The 21011-nt window shown below is 52.3% G+C and overlaps 1 protein-coding gene across 2 annotated transcripts in view; it reads left to right on the top strand.

Annotated features, from left to right (window-relative positions):
• Positions 1–210: 210 nt before the first annotated feature.
• LRRN2 (leucine rich repeat neuronal 2) overlaps positions 211–21011 on the top strand; it is an 88057-nt gene continuing 67256 nt past the window's right edge. Inside the window, exon 1 of one of the 2 annotated variants that reach the window (XM_059717732.1) lies at positions 211–417. The gene's annotated coding sequence lies outside the window, so the exon portion shown is untranslated. Of the gene's footprint in view, positions 418–4883; positions 4976–21011 lie in introns of those variants that run through there. The other variant, XM_006273880.4, reaches the window with a different exon arrangement.

Below are 21011 nucleotides of genomic sequence, written 5' to 3'. Positions count from 1 at the left end.
GCTCGCCCGGGGAGGGGTGCCCGGCGCAGAGCGGGCCGGGGCGGCGGGAGTTAAGCGGCGCAGCAGCAGGAGCTGATGCAGGTGGGTGGCTCCGGCGAGGAGGCGGCGGCGGAGGAGGAGGCAGGAGGGAGAGGCAGAGCGAGGAGGAGGTGGGCAGCCGCGGAGCCCGGACGAGAGGAGAGGAGAGGAGAGGAGAGGGAAGGGAAGGGAAGGGAAGGGAAGGCAGGCAGGCAGGCAGGAGGCCGGCGTGTCCGCGCTGCAGACGGAGCTCAGGACGAGCGGGGCAGCCGGCGCGTGGGCGCTGCGGACGAGCCGCCGCCCCGCTGCCCGCTCCCTGCTGCGGGCGCAGCCGATGCGGGCGCGGCGCGGAGCGGACACGCGCGGGGCGGCGCGGGGAGCCCGGAGCGGAGCCCGAGGGTAAGTGGGGCTGGTGCTTGCCTGCTTGTCCGCCCGGGGCCGGGCCGAGCCGAGCCGGAGCCCGGGGGACGGGAGCGGCGCGCGGGCAGACGGGGCTGCCGGGGGAGCTGCGCCCGCGGCCCCGGGCCGGGGAGGGCGGCGGGCGGGCGGGCACCCGCGTGCCTTCCCCGTGCGCGGTAGGCAGAAGAAACCCGCCGGCAGCTTGCATGATTTTGCAGTCCGTGTATTGACTGCCCGCTTCCAACACAGCCCGGGTGCGCACACGTCCCTTGCACGCACACACACGTACGTGCACACATCCCTTGTGCACACGTGCACGCACACCTACACCCCATGCATGCACACGCGGGCGCACACCCCCGTACATGCACACATCCCTTACGCTCACCCCATGTATGCACATGCATGCGTGCGTGCACACACCCTATGCATGCACACAACCCTTACACACACGCATGTGCATATCCCTTGCACCCACACCCCATGCACTCCCCTGGCACACCCCACATGTGTGTCCCCAGCGTACACATCCTCCATCTCCATGCACACCCTTTCTCCTCCCCCTCCCGGGAAGGCTCCCAGCCCTGCTTGGCCGCTTCACGTTTCCAGCCTGCCAGAGCCGTGGGCCAGATGATTGTGTGCTAGCCTGGCTGAGGGCAGGTAGCGTTGGCCTCCGGTTCTAGCCCAGCGGCTGGGATTTCTTTTCTCCTCTGATTGGTTGTTGAACCCCCCTCCACAACTGAGACACCCTCCTGGAGACTGGGGGCTCAGGCAGAAGTGGGGGAGGGAGGCAGGAAGGTAGCAGCTGTGTCCCTCGGTGCTCGGAGTAAATAAGGCGGTGTGCCTCCGTGTTGCTATGCTTAGCCGACATCCCTTGTCATCGTCTCCTCCCTCTCCCCTTCTCCAAGGCCGAGACATGCGCCAGTCTCTCTCCCCGTTGCATGCCAGAGCCTGGCACAAAGCAAGGGGGTCGGCAAACATGCCAACTGCTCCAGCCTCTTCCTTGGAGCCCCCCCCAGCTGCCCCCCACCTGGGGGTAGCAAGGACAGCCAACCCCCTTTTTCAGGCCTCAGGCATGGGTCTCTCCAGCTCAGCTCTGGAGAGGGTGGAATAGAGGCACCTGGGAGCCAGGGATGCTCTGGGTCAGGCATTGAGGGCCTGGGAGCATGGATGGAAAACAGCCTTTGTGGAGGTCTTGGGATGCTCGGAGGCTGTTGGCAAGGAAGAGGCAGGTCTAGGGAAGCCAGGTGCTCCGTTCCATGTGGGGTCAGGAAATATTGGTGGCCGCTAGCCTCAGGGGAACAGCAAAAGGTGCTCAACTCTCTGGCTCCAATGGCCCCTTCCCTCAGAGGAGGCAGGGTCTGTTTAGCTCGATGCCAGTCGGGCAGTCCGTGTCTGGCTGCGAAGGCACCTATATTCCTAGCAAAGCCAGGGGAGTGTAGCCTGCATGAAATAGGCAAGGGTTGGAGCTTTTGAATGACTGAATCCTAATCGCAACAGGGCTACGAACCCAGCGCTGGCCAAGCGCTGCGATGCCCGACAGCAGCACGATGCCCTGGCTGAGTACAGGCTTCTCTGCTCGTGCGAAACCTGGATTCACCAAGAGGCCCATGCCCTGAACGTAGTCCCCCCACCCATGCTTCCTTCTCCCCCTCAGGGACAGAAGTGTGCCTGGAACCAGTGGCTTTTCTACCTACAGAGATGGTGGGGGACGTGCCCTCACCAGACTCCTGCCCCTGGCTCTGTGTCGGCTCAAGCGCTGCCACTTATCCCTAGAACAGGCTGGGCCTGGCAGCAGCCGGGCAGGCAACCTCGCCTCCTCCCCTCCTGGGTCTGTCTACACTGCAGCCACTGCGGTGACTGCGGTTAGTGTGTCGGCTTCCCTGAGTCTGCCCCCCCAGTCCTGAGGATGGCTAGCAGCACAGCCCTGGTAGCACGTTGCTCTGGGGGAGCTCACAGGCCTGAGGGTTTCCCCCAGCTTCTCAGGCAGGTTCCAGCAGCGCGCGGAGCTCTGTGCTGCTGGGACAACGCTGCGAGCTAGACCTGAGCCGGCTGGCTCTAAGCGAGCTCAGGTGAGCCTGCAGGTCTGGTCGTCACGGGCCAGACTGCAGCGGAGACACCCTGTGTTGAAAACTCCCTGCCCCTGCACAAGGAGACCTGGGAGAGCAAAACCTCAGCTGTCTCACAGTGCGAGCTTCTGCCTTCTGCGTTTATTAAGCCATACATCCACTCTGCTTTCTTTCCAATGCGGGACCTGCATTTCCCCTCCTCCCTTCCCTCCTGGCCATCCTGCTCCTTATCTTCTCCCCTAGCCATACGGCTGTCATGTCAAAACAAGGCGGCTGCCGATTGCTATCGTGGGGGGGAGCTGCGATAACGCCAGGGCTCTTTATGAAGCAGCATCATTAGAAGCCCGATAAGATCCCACAAGCGCAATTGAATTGAAAGTGGCTTGTTAAGCAGGACCCTTCCTACCCAGACAGCACAGATCTGATCTGGCAGTGAGCTATGGTGACTGTCACGCACCCCCGGAGATGGGTCCCAGGCGCGGGCAGTGGAGTGTCCAAGGGGAAAACTACGGAGGCAGGAGGCTAGAGGTATGCCAGGCTGCCCCAGCGCTCCACTGCATTGGCACGCTCGGTTTGGCGGCCCCGCTCAGCTCCTGCTGACATCCAGCCTGAGCTGCGAGCTGAGAGGAAGGGGCTGCGGCCCCGAGCACTGCGAGTTCAGTACCTAAATTAGCCACGCAGGGAAGGAAGCAAGGAGTTATTGGGCCGAGGGGATACGCCTGCAAGCCGTGCCAGGAGATTAGGGACGGGGAAACATTTCTGCCGAAGCATCAGGAAGGAACTTTGCTGACAGCGAGATCTAGTAGCCCGCATAATCGTCTCCCCGAGGGAGCGGGATGGGGGAGCCCTCCTCACTCAGCACATTTTAAACCAGGCTGGGCAGGCACTCCCTCCCTAGCCCTCTCTGCTTGGCCTAGATGGGATCCTTTCTGCTTCAAGGCTGGCTTACACTACCTGAGGCTCTGTCCTGTACCCCCAGCCTTTCCTCTCTGCTCCCATTCTCCAAAACAGCCCCAAGCTAAACCACCCAAGCAATGCCAGGTGGGAACATCTGCGGGGCTGGGGTTCAGTCTGGATGGGTGTCTCTAAGGCTGGGTGCTTTTGTCACCTGCAGCAGTTCAAAGTCCAGGGGACCTGATCGGAGTGGCTTTTCTGGAAAGGTTCCCCAGCTTCCTCCCCGCTGTTGGCAGGACTCTAATTCCATCAAATAAATGTATGCCCTGGCTCTGTAAGGACCTGGGGCAGTAATAGCAGCTTGGGTAGCACAGTCATGATACCCCTTTGGAAAATGACCCCCAGGGAAAATGGCAGATGAGATTGTGGTTGGCTGCGAGCGGCCTAAATAAGAAGGGAATAGCTGTGACCTTCCTGTCTTTGCATGCAGCAAACCCCAGAACGAAGCATGCTAGGGCGGCCCTGCAGATAGAAAGATGCTCTGGTTTGATCCCTGTTGGAAATGCCCTAAGAACAGGCTTGTTTTTGGTGTTTCTACCTCAGCCCTCTTGTTTCTAGGGGAAGGCTGGCGTTGGGAGGTTGCCATAATACTAGAAGCACTGGATAGAGGGGAGAAGGTGGAGGGATGTCTCAGGACCCTGGCTTAGGCCAAGGCTGGGTTGCAGGTTCCCCAGGGAGGAATGCTGTTTCCACCCACTCCCGCTGGGGTGGGGGTAAAGGCCACTTCAGGGCATAGGCACACAAATTAGTGACTGGGGGGGTCAAAGTGGGAGGGATCAGCGGTGTGTCTAAGTGCCGCCTGCATGCACACTCTTACCCTGTTGTAGCTGCGAGAGATGCACAGTGGCTCAGACCTCAATGAAAAGACTTCTGCCTGCTGTGGGGTAGGAGTGCAGAGATCGGAGGCAGCACCTAGCTTGCATACCCAGGGCACTGTGCCCTCCGAGGTACCCTGCTGCACCGTCAGGCATTGCAAGGCTGAGTCACCTTGAGCCAATCCTTCCTATAACCAAGGGCTTTGCTATCAGGCTAATTTCTTCTCGGTGTTTCTGAGCAAATGGGGGGTTACCTGGGAACATGGCAGTCTGGCTGCTTCTGGCTGGCTTAGGGAGGACCATAGAGCCATGCTGTTTGTCACCAGCTCAGGATCCGGCTCCCGGAGCCACGCAGCGATGCCCGAGGGCACCATGTGAAGGGCTCTCTAATTAATTCCTTGCGTGCAGGAACTCGCTGTAACCAGTCCCCCCTGCAAGCCAGCCCTTTTTGCCTGGAAACACAGTGGAGATCTGTGTTGCACTTAGATTTCATTGGCAATGAGGTGTGAGCCACCCGAGCACTGATTGATGATACAGCCTCCTGCCTCTCGCCAGAGTGGGAGGCACCGGTGACTTTGTCTGATTCTGCTAAACAGCCTCCTGGAAATGAAATAGCCGTTCTCCGGGGAAATAGCTTTCTCTGCTTTTTGCATTGGAAACTATGACTTCCTTTTCACCTCCGACAAGGGGAGCCCAGGACAGGGAGAACCCTACACCTTGGTAATCAAAGGGATGGGGGGGTTGTTTTGCTCTTGTTGGGTTGCAACTAGAGGAAGGTCAAATTCAATTGGACCAAACCTTGCTGTAAAAGGAGGGATGACCTTGTTGGTCAAGCTCTGGATCGAGACGTAGGTGATCCAGGGTCAGTTCCTCCCTTGGTGGCAACAGGCTGATAAATGGGGCAGGTGACAGCTCTTGGCGCTGTTATTTCTGGCTAGCTGCAAACTCAGGCAGGAGCGTGGAAGCTTCTGCATCTCACCTCTGCCAGCCTGCAGCACTCATGGCTTTGGAGTAATGGACACGGGGGCTCCTGCTCCAAGGCACCTTCATCCTGCCTTGCTGCAACCCCTGCTTGGACTCAGTGCCTAGACCTCCCCTGTGCGCCTCATCCCTGACCCCCTGCTCTTCCTCCTGGAGAAACCCTACAGCCCTCCTACCTTGCTTCTCTGCCTGTGCCTCCGGCCTTGTTCCAGTCCTGCCCTGCATCCTTTCCCAGCAGCATTCCCAGGACCCCCGAGCCAGGCAGACACCACTCCTTGCTACTGCAGGATGGCGGTGCGTTTTGAATGCGGCTCATGCATCCCAACCCCCACTTTTTCCAGGGCACAGAAAATGAGAAGCCAGAAAGAGAGTGAGAGCATGAGCTGTTTAAAAGCCTGAAGCTGTTCCAGGGCATCAATCAGTTTATAGGCAGTGAAATATATACGTGCAGGTTTGGAAATTGTTGATGGGGTAGAGGATTTTGTGATAAATATATTTATTGCAGGTTTTGTAAAAGGCTGTTCCAATGAGTGGGTTTTAGTAAGGCAATAAATGGTCAAGAAAATTGCTCCGATTGGATCGCCAAGCATCTAAAACTGGAAGATGGGGGTGGGGGAGCAGCTGATGGCCCCTCAGCCATCCAGGCAGTGACCAGCGGTGAGCAATGAGGGGAGGTCTGTAGCTGGTAACGGGAGGCTGACGTTATGGGGATCACAGCCCCAGCCACAGCCCGGCTGGAGGCCTGTGGTAAGCACAGCACATGCACATAGCGAGAGATGGTCTTTACTCCAAGCAGCGTACAAGGGTTGGGCAGAAACGGGCATGGAGAGGTGAAGTGATTTGCCCAAGGTCACACAACCAAGGTACAAAGCCCAGGCATCCTTGCACCTGGCCTGGTGCCCTGCCCACTGGGCCACATGGCCTCTCTTGACTCTATATTGCCCTCTCAAGTCCATACCCGGTTCTCCTTTGAGCCACAGCCCTTGCCCAAGTCAACATCATGGGCATTGGCGCATTGGGTAGTCCCTCCTGCCCAGTTTGGGGATCCCGTTAGACATAAAGGGCCTGATTCTGATCTCACCAGCAGAGGCAGAAATCAGGAGTCAGGACCACTGAATTCATGCAAGAGAATCAGGCCTAAATCTGCAGCTTAAGCTCACGGGGGCTGAAATTCGGCCCCATGCCGAGTAGTGAGGCCCACGTCATTGCCCTATGTGCATCCCATTGAGCCTTTCTTTTGACGCCATAGGCAGCATTGAAATGGTGCTTGGGTATGTGGCCAGGTTTGAAGTTCACCATCTCCTCACAAGCTGCCTGGACATAGGGGAAGGTGGAACATGCAGCTACTTCTTCCCTGACCCGCGTTCAGATTTGCAAGTGAATTCCATTTAACCTTGTTCACCTCCCCGTCTCTCCCCAAGTGTTCTGGCCCATGAGCTCACTAGCAGGACGGGTGGTGAGGGGATATTAAAGACCACGTCTGGAAAGAGAAGGTTGAATTCATAATCATGGTTGTTTGCAGGGGAAACTTTAGTCAAAGAATTCAGCTCCTCCAATCAGGGAGGTAGACGCATAGCATGTGATCGGTGTGTCCTATCAGAACAGCTCGACTGTCTCGTATTGAGCGCTTGGAACGAACTGTTTGCAAACAAGGTGCAGACCAAGAAGGATGTGTAGCATCTTTTTGGCGAGTTACTCTGAATAACAAATAAATAGGGAAAAATTGGGATTTGTTCCCAGACAATTCACAAAGGGCCTAATTGGAACATAAGTGGTGCCTAGGCCTTGCGCCGGCTGGCTGTGCAGGGGTGCGTTCCTCCAAAGAGGGAAAAGAGACACACTGAGTCAATAAATGACTTGCGGTGAATTATTCACCAGCTCTCCTCAAAATGAATGCTGTAGTCTTCTCCTCTCCCTTCCCCCTTCAGCACTTTATAAATACTCTGATATCATCCTGATCCCATGCAGGCTCTAGTGGTGCCCATTGGAGTTAAGAGCCTATCCCAGGTTCTATTATAAAGTCGTATTTTGTGGAGTTTATAACCAGCCATAAAAATTCAGTCCCAGATTAAACCTGGCATATGAGGTCTGAGCCTGGCTGTCTTTGCCTTCCCGTTTTTGTTGACCGTGCGTGACTTGAGTCAGTGTTCAAGTTCAGGCAAGGGAAATTGTTTTGTCCCAAGAAAGACTCTTGTGCTTGATTTGTTTTTAAAAGCTGTAGCCAGGAAGGAATTGGTAATTCATGCGGGGGACATTTTGCATTTAAAGCACTGCTTCCAAGTGCCTGGAAGGGGAACTTTGGGTTCCTGATTCTGCCCCGCTCCTTCTGACCAAGGAGCCAAGTTCCCTCAAAGTCGGGGAAAGAGTCCCATGCTCTTCTTCCCACTTCTAAATCCCAAACGCAAGACTCTGCTCCAGACTGGACCCAGGAGGAAAGTGGTACAAATATTTGACAACTTTGGTTTGGTGGCGGCAACACTGAAAGATAAAAAAAATCATTTCAGGTGAACCTGAATTCAAATGTTGGGTTCTTTTTCTGTGGAAATGAAAAGCTTGAGATGATATATTTATATGTATGTCTATATATGTGTCTGTGGGTGTATTTATATATTATATATAATGTGTGTGTATAGGTGTGTGTGTAAGCACGCGCGCGTATGTGTATATACACACGTGTGTGCACGTGTGTGTGTATATATACACACGTAGTGTGTGCACGTGCGTGTATTTTTATATTTATTCAGTGGACTATATCATTCAGTTTTATTTTCGGTGTTTTACTCCTTTTTTAAATCATTATTGCTTTCAGCTCAGTTTCTAAAACAAAACCTCTGACTTAACATAAAAATGTTTCATTACAATAGTGCCAAAATAGACATTTTGATTTCTTTTCACTGGTTCCCCCGAAAGCATTTCTTGCATTCAGCCTAAATTCACAGGGAGTTTGGGTATACCTGAGCCTTTCTTGTCAGTGAATAAGTTAGTCCAGTGAAAAATCTCACTCGGGACTAGTTTGGATGGACACCCATTCTCCGTCCCTGACTCCTCTAACACGAGGCTTTCCACAGCCAGAAGTAGAAGCTAGGAGTCTTGTCTTCCATTCTAGAGAGAGGTCCTAGGGAAAGAAGCCAGGAATCCTGAGCCCCACCCCAGGCTACTCCTTTTGGGAAGGAGTTTAAATGTAGAGCTGGCCTACACAGACAATAACTCCCTGCAGGTATTGCAGTGCCCGGGCAGCACCCAGGATAAGACCCAGGATATGCAGGGAATGGTCTTTTCAGCACTCACCTTGAGCAGGATTAAATCCTGTCCCGAACACTGGAGAGGAGGAAAGAGCTGGGGCTGAGGCTGGCTGAATGGGATGCCTCTGGGTTTAGCTGAATCTCCCACTGACACTGCAGTAAGCCAGAACTGCTCCAAAGGGCTATTGTGCGAACGATCCCTAGATTACACTGGAGTGCCATATTCCACCATTGAGATCTTTTATTGTTCTTTCCTTTTCATTAAACTACTGTTTAAATAGGACAAAAGGAATCTCAATGACACTCTCCAGACGTCTTTATAGCTTTTTAATTTTTTGTTGACTCCCTCTTTGTTTGTAAAAGCCCCTTGGGAGCCTCCACAAATATATTCCTCCTCCCCCCCCCCCTTTGCCTGAATTTTTCCTTTTCCATTTTGCAAATACTGAATTTCCTCTTCTTTTGTTTTCTCTTTTTAATGGAACTTGAAAAAAACCAGGGCTGTTTATGTAGAAGAGCGATAACTTATCATGCCTGGGATCTTGCGTCTGCTTAGGCACTAGTGCCACCAAAGCTGTTGTTGCTGCAACATGAAAAATAGTGTTGATTTTACTTTGCTGCTAGTGCAGAATGGGAGGGGAGATCAAAATGATGGTTTTTGTTTGGTGGCGGTGGTGGGGAACTTGTACTGCAAACACCTTTTCTTGTTGTTAGCAGTCGTATATACTTCCCTTCCCTTTCAGATGATCATTGCCAGTATAGCAGGAGAACCAGGCTCTTGTATCCCAGACTCAGGCAAGGCTTCCCATATGAATCAGTGGGAGCATGCCCTGAGTAAAGGCTACAGGCGAGGGCACCTTATGACTAGCAGCTGGATGTTGTTACTGTCTTCTGCAATGAGATAAGCTAGAAGGCTGTGGAGGGTGATCAGTGGCACAACATGGGCCGACAGATGGATAGAGGGATGCATGGGTCATCGGAGTTACTCCAGATTTACAGCAGTGTCAGGCGTTGGGCTCAATTTATGGACAGTCTGCCCCGTCCAGCACCATTTGATGGTGTGTCGTGTCCTTGGTGCAAACTCTCTTTACAAAGTTGCAGTAAATAACATAATTGCAGAGTTAAATCATGTTAAAAAGCCAAGGGAGAGAGAAGTGAAGCACAGGACACAAAAAGAGGAGATAGATGTCGCTCCCCTGCCTGTGGCTCTAGTCCTTCTTCTGCCCCAGCCGGTCAAATGTGGGGACACAATCTGCTTCGCTCTCACGCACTTGGCTGGATTTGCTCCCACCCGACTCCTTTTTCCACCATTTAGATCAGTGCATGGTGGGGGCAAAGCACTCCCGTTGTGGCAATGTTGGGGGCTGCACCAACTCAGTGCTGGACAGATAACTGGGCAGTGGGGAGTCACCTCCCCTCAGCAGTACAGGGAGCAACCGCATTGTTGGCTTGGCCCATCCTGCAGGACCCCAGCCCCAAGCCCACGCTCAATGTCCTCCCAGACGCAGAGAGAACATAAGCGTATACACTCAGGACTACTGCGGGCCATTGCTCTATCTAACTGCCAGTCTCTGTGACTGGGCAGGGCTTCGCAGCAGAGCCAGGGTTGGGAAGGAGGCCACACGGACCATGCCCCAGTGCTCCTTGTGTAGTGGGATGGCTCCATCATCCCCACTGGGAGTTGGGGTATAAGAATCATGCACTAGGCCTGGCTGTCCTGGGATGCATCTGAGTGTCTGCAGGCACATCTACACGTATGCATTTATTGCGCAGTAACCCAAATTACTATGCAGTACGGGCACGTGTCTACATGTGCACATCAGTACTCTGCAGTAAATATGGTGGCTCACAATGATTTGGGCATAAACTTGATACCTGCATCATGCTGGTGTCAAATTTAGGCCCAATTAGTTACTGCACAGAAATGCATGTGTAGATGCTTTACTGCACAGTAACACTGTGTGTGTGGACTGACTTGGGACTAAAGTTTAGTCCCAAGTCAGTCCATACAGAGCGTTAATGTGCCTTAATGCCTGCATGTGTAGATGCCAGCCTATTCCCACTTACTGTGCAAGAAATTTAAGCCAGCATAAATGCACATGTAGACATGCCCTGTGGGTTGTTTCTGATGGGACCCTCAGCAGGTGCAGACTCCTTATTGCTCTACAGACTCCGGCAGAAGCCACGAGCATGAAAGAGAGTCTGTGCTTCTAACGAAACCTCAAAGGAGAACTAATTACACAAGTAAACACAAAGGTGCCCAGGGGAAAGGTGGTGTTTGTGAATTATAGGCAAATAGGGCAACATTGCCGAAAGCCACGTGCAGCAGCAGAACCAGCTGCAGATAGTGACTCTCTTGGCACAGGGAGGCAGAAACCATCATGCATGATTGCAGACAGCGCGTCTGGGCTCACGGCTGTCCCCAGCAGCGAGTTCCCACAGTCCCCAAAGGAGGTGAAGGAGAGAGCAGTGTTTCCGTCTGCTGGTGAGACAGCAAAAAGGGAGTCCACACTGGTGGGCACAGCTTGCTGGTATAGGTCGATATAATGCCATGGATTTCAGTGGGGATTTTGGTGGCGAGTCAGTGGCAAAACTCTCTTTGACTTCACTGAAGCCAGGATTTCGTTTCTTGTGCCTGAGCACTTGAAACTGGCTGAGATTTTGGCCCAGTGGCTGCAGGGAGCATTATTTTATTGTGGTGACCCCCAGCCCTTTAGCGTCCTGCTTTTGATGAAGACTGGAATGAGCTCATCATATTTGTGTGTGCTTCGGAAGGCAGATCTGGGAATGAATCTTATTTGGGGGGAAAAAAGGGCAGTCATTCTGAAACCATCTTTGCTCCCCGAGGGGGGAGAAAAAAAAGGTCTCCTTTTCTAAGCTGATGCTTATGAACAGAGGGGAGGGAAAAATAGAGAGCAAACTCCGAAGAGGAAAGGTCAGGTTTCTCTGAAAAGCTTGCCAAAATGAATCTTGGAGAATGAGCAGCCAAAGAGGCCAAGCTATTGTCGGTCAGATTGCTAGATTCAAAGGAGGGCAGATAGAAAATGACCAGTCAGCAGAAGTAGAAAGTGAAGTCGTTCCCATTCTCATGTACGGTGCCTTGGTGGCCAGAAAGCTGCCTGACCTTAGCTTGGCCTTTCCAGTCAGGTTTTAGCCTCGCCACTGCACGCTGTCTCAAGTGCAGTCACCGCAGTGACTTCAGCTCACATAGACGCTCCTAAGGTAGCTTTAAGCTATCCAGCGTGGGTATGGCTGCTCATGCTATAGTGACTGCAGCTTAGATTGACCTGCTGGACTTGTGAGGGTACTAGCCTCTTGTGTCCTTCAGCATACGTTAATTAAGTTTTAAAAACCTCTTTCTGTTGTGCCGATCTCTCAAGCATCTCAAAGGATTTGGGATCTTCACACCTGGAGTCCTGTGTCTGGTTTTGGGCCCTCCACTATAGCAAGGATGTGGACAAGCTGGAGAAAGTCCAGCAGAGGGCAATGAAAATGGTTGCAGGGCTGGGGAACGTGACTTAGGAGAGGCGGAGGGAACTGGGTTTATTTAGTCTGCAGAAGAGAAGACTGAGGTGGGATTTGATAGCAGCCTTCAGCTCCCTGCAGGGTGGATCTGAAGAGGATGGAGCTGGACTGTTCTCAGTGGTGGCAGATGACAGAGCCAGGAGCAATGGGCTCAAGATGCAGCAAGAGAGGCTTAGGTTGGATATTAGGAAAAACTTTCTCACTAGGAGGATGGTGAAGCATGAAACAGGTTACCCAGAGAGGTGGTGGCATCTCCATCCTTGGAGGTGTTTAAGACCCAGCTCAACAAAAACCTGGCTGGGATGATGTAGTTCGGGCTGATACTGCTTTGAGCTTGGGGTTGGACTAGATGTGACCTCCTGAGGTCCCTTCCACCCTCATTTTCTGTGATTCAGTGATTCCTGAAAAAGGAATGAGCCAAACCTCCAGTTAAGTGAGGTGTGGATGTCGTCAAGCCCTTTTGACAGAGAGGGAACATGAAATGAAGGTGTGGCTGAGCTGAACCCCAGCAGTCCTGTCACCTCGCCCTTTAAGCACCGGTCTGCACTCCCTGTGACACACGCAGAATAGGCTAGGACGGAGGATGCGCTGAGTTCCCATCTTTTCAGAATGCAGCTTGGCTTGGAAAAATATTCCTTCCTCCTCTCAGCAGCTCACCTGGGAACCCTTGAAACCTCCAGGCATTTCTCAGCACAAGCAAGGAGGTCTGTACTTTTTCCAACCCAGCATCCCACCCCCATACCAGAATACCAGGGGGCTGGTCTCCCCAGCGTGCGATTTTCATCTCTGTTGTACAGGCTAACTCCCTCACCTTCCCTTGCTATCAGTTCCCCCAGCCCCTCTTCTACCATCAGGCTCCAAACAGTCAGAGTTAGACAGTTTAATTTAAAATAAACTGGAAACGCATTTGCTGAGAATAAATAGAATTCCTCACCCGTGAAGGGTGAGTCCATCTCCTTCAGTCTGGGAAGGATCTTCATCACTCACATGGGTGCCTCTGAGTTACTGAAGAAGGGTGCATCATTCACCCCGGACGGTGCAGGAAGGGGGTGTGTCAGACTAAATCGGTTTAAAAAATACACACTGGATGTGCCTCTTTACAACCACCCAGGTCTTTGCTACTGTTCTCCCCTTATCCCTTTACTCTGCTTAAGACACGTGGCTAATCCCCCAGTAAGTGTTCCCTTTCCTTGCCAGCAAGATGGCATGGCCAGAAGAGTTTAAGGAAGGAGTCTGAGCCGGGACATATATTCAGACAGCTTTGCATGTTTGCACTGGTCCTGGGTGCCTGTGCAGGTGGTGAAGGAGATTGTGTAGTCCTCTGGGCTGTTTCCTGGGACTTGCTGGAAGGGTAGGTCAGAACATTTCTACTAAGCAAAACAGTTGAACAGCAGGCTAGAGCTCTTCTCCTCGACTTGTCCCCACTGTGCTGGGGTCTATATAACATGCATTGTAGTTGATCTCACACAGCACGATGGCTAGCCTCTTGGCTGGCATGCTGAGAACTGAATTGGGGACCTCGGGAGCTAAAACCCTCAGCTACTCCAGCTTAAACTGAAGCTCTGGGGCTCTGTCGCTGTTCTTGTAAAGAAGGTGTCCCCCACCCAGGCAGACTCATTTCACTTGCTCCTTAGCCGCTTACCCAGTTCAATTCCACTTGCTTGCAGCTCCGCTCAAGCTCTCACGTCTCCGGTCCACTTTCAGGCTTTTCTCACAGCGTCTTTTCATCCTCTGCTAGGGCACAGAGAATACTAAAACCACCCAGCCTGAAGGATCGCTTCCCTCATTTTCCTCTTCTCCCCAAACTGTGCTGCTGTGACTTGGAGAACAAGCCTCTGGGTATCATACGTTCTCCCATCATCTGCCTTTTGTGCTTACAGGTCTCTCCGGCTGCAGCCAGGCCATGTATCCTTTTAAGCCTCATTTCCCTTTATGAACATCCAGGGCTCAGTTTAATCCCACAAAGCTTGCAGGTGCTATTTGCATTTCCTCCCCAATCCCATTTCTTAACCGTGACGGAAGGTAGGAAGCCCCCTCGCATTAGCATGGGGAGTGACGGGGAAAATACAATGTAGTGAGAGGAGAGAGGCTTGACAAGGGAAATGGAGGGGTAACAAAAGCGAATATATTTCCAGTGATGGGAGGCCAGCGAGTCCATCCCCTCGCACTGGCCTTGAGACTGTCCAGCTCCAGGCTGGCAAGATGAGCTCTGTGGGCTCACTTCTGCAGGGTGTGCAGGGGCAAGCGGGAGGTTTGCTGAGAGAGGGGGTAGTGCAGTTCCACAGCAAATCCAGGATGACCCCTCAAGCCTGTGCTAGAAATATGAGGCATCCCTAGCTGCTACATTTGTCGTATAGAACTGCGTGCATTTACCGTGTTACAGGGTCCGTTCTGCCCTATGAGCAGAGCTCAGTCGCCCAGATGCTTCCTGCCCTCTGGGAGAGCTGAAAAAGCATGACCTAGGGGTAGGGAGATCTGGTTCCCCACCCCAGCACCCTGAGCTGCTCAGCCTGTTGCTATCATCCCCCACATGCACCCCAGAGAGCAGTGAGAGGGGAAGTTCCCCTCGTCCAGCCCCAGCCTTCTGCACTGCAGCCGAGGGGCCTGTGAGCCGGGCAGGGATCGGAGGGCGCTCGGCGGCGTGCAAGGCCACGAATTATTTTATATTGCAGAGGGGAAGAAAGGGCAAAACGACAGAAGAGTGAGTAAGTGGGGGAAAGGCAAAGCCCTTTAACAGGTGTTACGAAACAACGACTCCCTGAAAAGTTGCCCTTCACCTCCCTATTCCTGCTCTTCCCTCTTCTCCTCCTTCTCCGCCTTGAGCTACGAACGCACACCTCAGATTTACCCCACAGATGTGCATACAGGCATACATGTATGCAGGCGCACGCACACACCCCCAGCTCCCTACAGTCATGATCAACAGGCATGCAAACACACACACACAGGCATGGATGCACACACGCACGCACTTGCACACGAACTCAGGACAAGAGATGCAAGCACAATGGATTAACCACCCCCCCGCCCAGCCCCACCGTGGCCTGGTGAAACCCGCTCCGCCCTGGCATCCTCCTTCTGCCTGGCGCCTCCTCTGCCCTCAGCAGACTCCTACTCCCTGCCACCCCGCGTGGCTCTGAGCGGCTCGGGTGCCGTTCGTCCCCGCGCACCTGAGGAACGAGAGAAAGCAGCCCCCGGAACATCTCCTGAAAGTTGTAAATGTCAGTTGCCATGACAACCCTGCATTTTTCTTCTGCTTCCTAATGACTTATTGGCATTTGTGGTAATTTACAGCTTTTTTGGCAGCGGGAGATTGACTTGTCTCCCCTCTCTCCCCATCTCAACCCCTCTTCATAGGAGACACGTTCATTAAGCAGAGTGATGAAAGCAGCGGAGCCGGACCCGTGTCCCGCGTTCGTTCGGGGGCCGGAGAACCCGGCGCGTTCTCCCGTGTGTGCAGCCTCCCTTTCCATCTGGAGATGCCTTCGCTCTCTTCCCGACAGTCCTCACGTGAAATGAATAGACAGGGATTCATTAGCCAGCTTGTTGTGAGAAGCAGGTGGTAAATCACTGCTTGTTTTTGCCCTGTCAAGGCTGGGAAGAGGTGAAAGGGATATCTTCATAAGGGATTTGGCTTTTGAATGGGCGTCTTGTCAAGCTGTAGCACACCCAGCTGAACGGTTACCAGCAGGGATATAAAATGATCTGTCCTGCAAAACAATAGGATGTTTCTGGGCCTGGTGGCTGCAGAGGAAGGCTTGACCATCTGACCCCAGGGAAAGAAAAGCCCCCATCCCCATCATATGATTTTTTTTAAGGGAGTCTCCCAGTTTGGGGTGCCTGGCTCAAGGCTTTGGTGCTCTCAGGTTTGGTTACTCAGAGCTAGCCCCTGCACCGTCAGTATTCATTCATGCTCTGCCCACTCTAGTGCCCTTCACTGTTGTTTCTGGGCGCACCAAGGGGTCAAGGGGGTGAGAGGGCAAAGGTTGCAGCCTCCAAACACCCCCGCGGTTGGAGCGGCTGAAAGAGCTGCTGGAATAATGCATGCCTCTTGGCTGCGTTCAGCAGCAGGGGAGTCTGCTGTGGCCAGGCCTCCTGCCTGTCATCAGCAGATGTTCCTGTTTTCGAATCAGAACAACTACAGCGGGATCTGAGGAACCGGAGGAGAAGGCAGCCAAGCAAGCAGCAGCAAGGCAGGCCTCCGAGGTGCCATCCAGCTTTGCTCTTGGAGAGCCCTTTTAAGTTCTAGGCAATGTCGGCGTGTGGGCATGTTGCCATATGTGTGCCTGTGCGTGTGGTGCTTGTGGCAATAGCGTGAGGTGTTTGCTGTGGGTGTCTCGGCGCTGTCCTTTTTGGGTCTGCGAGTTTGTGGGCATCTGTGTTTGTTGTGTGTCCCTCGTGCTATGGGTTGTGATCAGTACAGGTGTGCCTCAGTGTATCAGGTGCCTATAGGGAAGGGTTGTGTTGGGGTGTGCCGCATAGTGCTCTTGTGCAGGGGTGCGGTAGTAGGTGTGCGTTGGGGATGGGTGCTGTGGTGTGTGATTGCACAAGTTCCCTGTGGAAACACTTCAGGCCTGAGTAGATGCTGCTGCTGCTTGTGCCTCTTCACAGCACGGTGAGAGGAGGGAGACTTGCAAAGAAAAACATCCCAGTGTAATTATCTCCTGCCTTGGAAGGGAGGGCTGGGGGCAGGGAGGGAGGGGAGAGACCATGCCATAAAGGCAGGGCTGGGACCAGGTACAAACACAGGGGCAGATTGCCCATTGCCTTGAGCCATGCTTCATTCACACCATTGCAAGGGGGGCATGAAACACCGCTCCCAGGGGGTCACGGGTCACTCTAGTGACTAAAGCACTCGAGAACAAAGTCTGGAGCAACCTGCCTCCATAAGGTTTGTGCAGGGATGAGGTGTTGTGACTGGGACTCACTAGATGTGGGTTTAATTCCTGGTGCAGCCCCAATCCCCTGTGTGTCGTACTGTTCAGGAACTGCAATAAAATGACTTCTCCCCAGGAACCATAAATCATTAGCTGCTGTAATGTAGCTTGGCTGGCCAAGAGACTGCCTAGAAGCATCACGCCTGCTCCTTAGCTGCTGGGAAAAGGTCCAGCTCTGCTGAAGCCACTGCTCTGTCCTTTTACACCAACTCAGGATCCAGCTGGCCTTGTTAGAGCTTGTGGTGCATGTGAGGCTTACTGCAAACCCTTCTGCGTAGGCTTTGATCTCATTTTAAATAGCCCAAGCGGCAGGTCTTTCCCCCTCCCCTTGGGACACCAATCTGCAGTTCAATAGACCTCACTGTTAGAGACTTACCCCACAGTATTCAATCTCCATTTTCCTATGCTCAATTGAATCCCATTACTCCTTTCTAACCCCCTCTGGACCACCCTAAGTGGTTTCTGCTGCCCGGCTATCAATAGCATGTCATAGTTAGTAGAGCAGCATTATTATGATGTTCCAGCAGTATTAAAAGGGTTACTCATTGTCTGCTTCCTTATGGGGATTTTTAGACACCATAGATTATGTGACAATAAATGTCCTACATAGTTTGAATTTTATTCTCCCAGTCAGGTTGATAAAACACCCTATGTTCTCCTCGGTGAGATGTAACACACGTTGAAGATCAATTCTTATTATCCACATTTAATATGATTTTGGCTATTTTCCCTAGGTTCATTCTAGCCCAGCAGGGGCCAACCTGTAGCAACCGTGAGCAACAAGTGGTGCCGGCAGCGGCTGACTGGAGAGGGAGCTGGGAACACAGCAGCAAATAGGGAAGAGAACAGAGCAGCCCAACAGAGAGGGAGCAGAAAGCAGAGCAGCAGTTCAGGCTGGGGAATGGGATCGGAGTGGCACTTGGGGAGGGTTCAGGCCTTACCTTGTGGGGTAGCTGCTGAAACATTTAAGACCCAGCTAGACAAAGCCTTGGCTGAGTTGATGTAGTTGGGGCTGGTCCTACTTTGTGCAGGGGGTCAGACTAGATGTGACCTCCTGAGGTCCCTTCAACCCTCATTTTCTATGAGTCTAAGTTTAGCCTTCACTATTCTGCCTAATTATCTCTCTGTTAGCTACTGGTACCAGTCTCTGCTGGGATGGTTGACGTGCAGCAGTCCCCTGGCTGAGCATAGGGATCTCTGTCTTGCTGAAAGCCCTTCTTGTACCCTAGGACCATCAAGTTTTATCCTTGGCAAATGTAAATGTTTAAGGGCATTTGCTTTTTGATTTTCAGTGCAGAGGAGACTGTTGTGATCATGTGGGCTGGTGTATCTCCAACACGTCTGTAGCAAGGATGCTCTTCTATGATCTCCCCTCGCATCAAGCTAGAACGTAGCTGGGGCATTCTTTGTAGCTACCTAAGAAGGATGGGGTGGTTGAATCCTGTGAATCCCATGGCACCACTTGTCCATGTTTGCAACCTCCAGTTTAAGAATCTATAGGCTTTGTAATATCATTCCCTAAATCCTTCCTCAGCCCCAAGTACCTGCTTGTTTTAAATCCCTGTAGTAAACTCATCTGTTGGGGGCTTAGTTTGAAACCTTGATCCTGAAAATACTTACATGTGTGAGTAATGGGAATTCAACCCAACTGCTCCCAGGCATGAGAGAGTTTGCAGAACTGGGCACTTCATGCTGAGAACAGATTCATCAACAGCTTGATGTAAAGCCTGGTCAAGAGGTAGTTCTCCACCAGAGCCATGTAAATGTTCTAGATTGCTGTGAATTGCATTTAGCAAGGAGTGAAACTTGGGAAGAACGAGAGGAGGGTCTGATTCATTCAAGCCAAAAGTGGATGCAAGGGCTGTATGTGTGATGTGCACCAGAGAATACATTTTAATTCAATTATTCAATTCATTGCAACCCTCAAATCCTGCACCTCTCTGGTGATGACATGACATAAAGTGTGGAACCTAACTGGGCAGGCTTGGGCGTTTCATGCTTAGTGCCTAGAAGCACAGGAGCCCTTTGCCTTCATTTAGACCAGGTGTTCAGTGTTTGAGCTTGTATTAGGCACCAGAGTTGATCTCAGCATTATCAGAAGCATGTTAGAAGCCAGCTCCTTGAAACAGGGGTTGAGCTCTTGTGAAAATCTGCTCCTGGGTGGCACTTTCATGCACCAAACCCTATGTGAGGAACCACTCCGTTTAGGACAAAAGCAGCAACGTGCTGCAGCTTGAAGTGTCCCAAGACACTCCCCTGAAGTTCTTTAACTCAAAGCTTAGCTCTTATTAAAGAGGGGAAGATTCAAGGGGCAACACCAATCAAAAGAGAAGGCTAACCAGCTTGAAGACAGCTCTGTCTCGAACATGACGCTCGGCAGCTCTGGAGCACAGCCCCCTCGGCTTCAGGAAGAGGTTAGCGCTCTGAACGCAGAGCTGGGATTTAGGATCTCCCGTGTGCTAACCCCAGCTCTGAGAGCAGCTGTGCCTTTGGCCTCGGATAAGTCGCTTCGTATCTCGGCTCTGATTTTGCTGTGGGCGCCTAGGGGATAACGGGGCTCTACCCAGGAAGTTATTGGGAGAATGAATTGGATAACATTGTGGTGCACGTCGTTGCATGCCAAAGCTGAAGCAGTAGTTGCAACAATGCATCATCACCTTTTATTCTTCCCAGTCACTTGAGACAATAGGAGTGTAGCAATGCGTCTGAAGGGCACCTCAATCTGTGCGTCTGCTCCATGAGATTAGCATGACTTATTTATAGTGCAGCAATGCTCAATTGGGAGCTAGGCCCCTGTGGCGCTAGGGGCTGTACAAAAGCAGACCCAAAAGGTGGCCCCTGCCCCCCAAAGACTTTAAATGAACCTTTCTTCTTTTTTATTGCTGGTTTGCAAGATTCAGCAAAGAACCCACCTAGCGCTGTTGAAGACAAAAGAACGTAGTTCTGCATCGTGAGGTAACAAATTGGCACTCATTGGAACACAGAAAGGAGTCGGTGCTCTCTCTAGACCATTACCCTGCCTGCAGACAGGACCAAAATATACGATGCTGCAGGAGTTAGAAAAAAACATAATGCACCTAGAAATATAAGAACATGTTGCAACCCTGCGAGAAGAGGGATGCTTCTCCCAGCCCGCTGCAAAAACACTATTAAACTTGGAAGATGAAACCAGCCTGGCCAATTTAATTAGAATGATTATTAAGTCTATTGCAATAACACCTACCAAGATTGGGGCCCCATTGTGCTAGGTGCTGTACAATACGCACGGTCAGAGGCAGCTGCAGTGAGTTTGCCGATTAGATAGAGAGGAGGCTGGCAGGGGAGATGAAGGGACTTGACCAGGGTCCTACAGCAGGTCAGTGGTGGATCCAGGCATCGAATGCAGGTATCTGAGTGCCAGTCCCTAGTATCAGTGTGATTATGGGTTTGCTTAAGCACCGGTGGGGTTTATTTGTATAAACCTAAATCCTGAGCCTAATTAACCTAGTATCTGTGACCTTTTCTGAGCTTGATACGAAGGCAACATTTCTCTCTGGCTTTATGGCCACTGCATAAATCACAGAGCTGGTCATTGGCTTTGAAATACTATGACGGTTCTCTTGGCCTGAGCTTTTTTTTTTTTTTTTGGTCAAATAGGGAGCCAGTGTCCTGCAACACCCAGTGCTGCCAGAGGTTTGCAGTCTTCACTTGCAGACCAAGAGCAATGATCAGGCAAAGGGAGCACTTCCAGCCCCTCTCTTCCTTCTGGAGGTCGTGGGCCCTCCTATGCTGGCTTGAGCAGTGCTTGTGACTTAGCTTTTGGAGAGCTGCAGTGATGGCACTGGAATAGGCTGCTGGGGAGAAGATCGCCAAGTCATCTCAGTGCTGAGAAGCAAGCGAGCCTTCTGCAGCAAGGGAAGGATAAGGTTGCAGACGGGAAGGAGCGCTGTCAGGTGCAAGGCGCACAAGACAGGAGCAGACCTAGCTTGGCTGAGTGTTGGTAGCACAGCAATCATCTTACTATCTCGGCACGGTGCTTAGGCTCCGTCCTCGGCTCTGACGTGGCCTAAGTGTGTGACCTTGAGCAAATTGCCC

Source organism: Alligator mississippiensis, chromosome 14, assembly GCF_030867095.1.
Source record: "Alligator mississippiensis isolate rAllMis1 chromosome 14, rAllMis1, whole genome shotgun sequence".
In the NCBI taxonomy this organism is placed as follows: Eukaryota; Metazoa; Chordata; order Crocodylia; family Alligatoridae; genus Alligator; species Alligator mississippiensis.
Note: the sequence above shows the minus strand (reverse complement) of the source record. Positions and strands in the feature narration are given on the sequence as shown.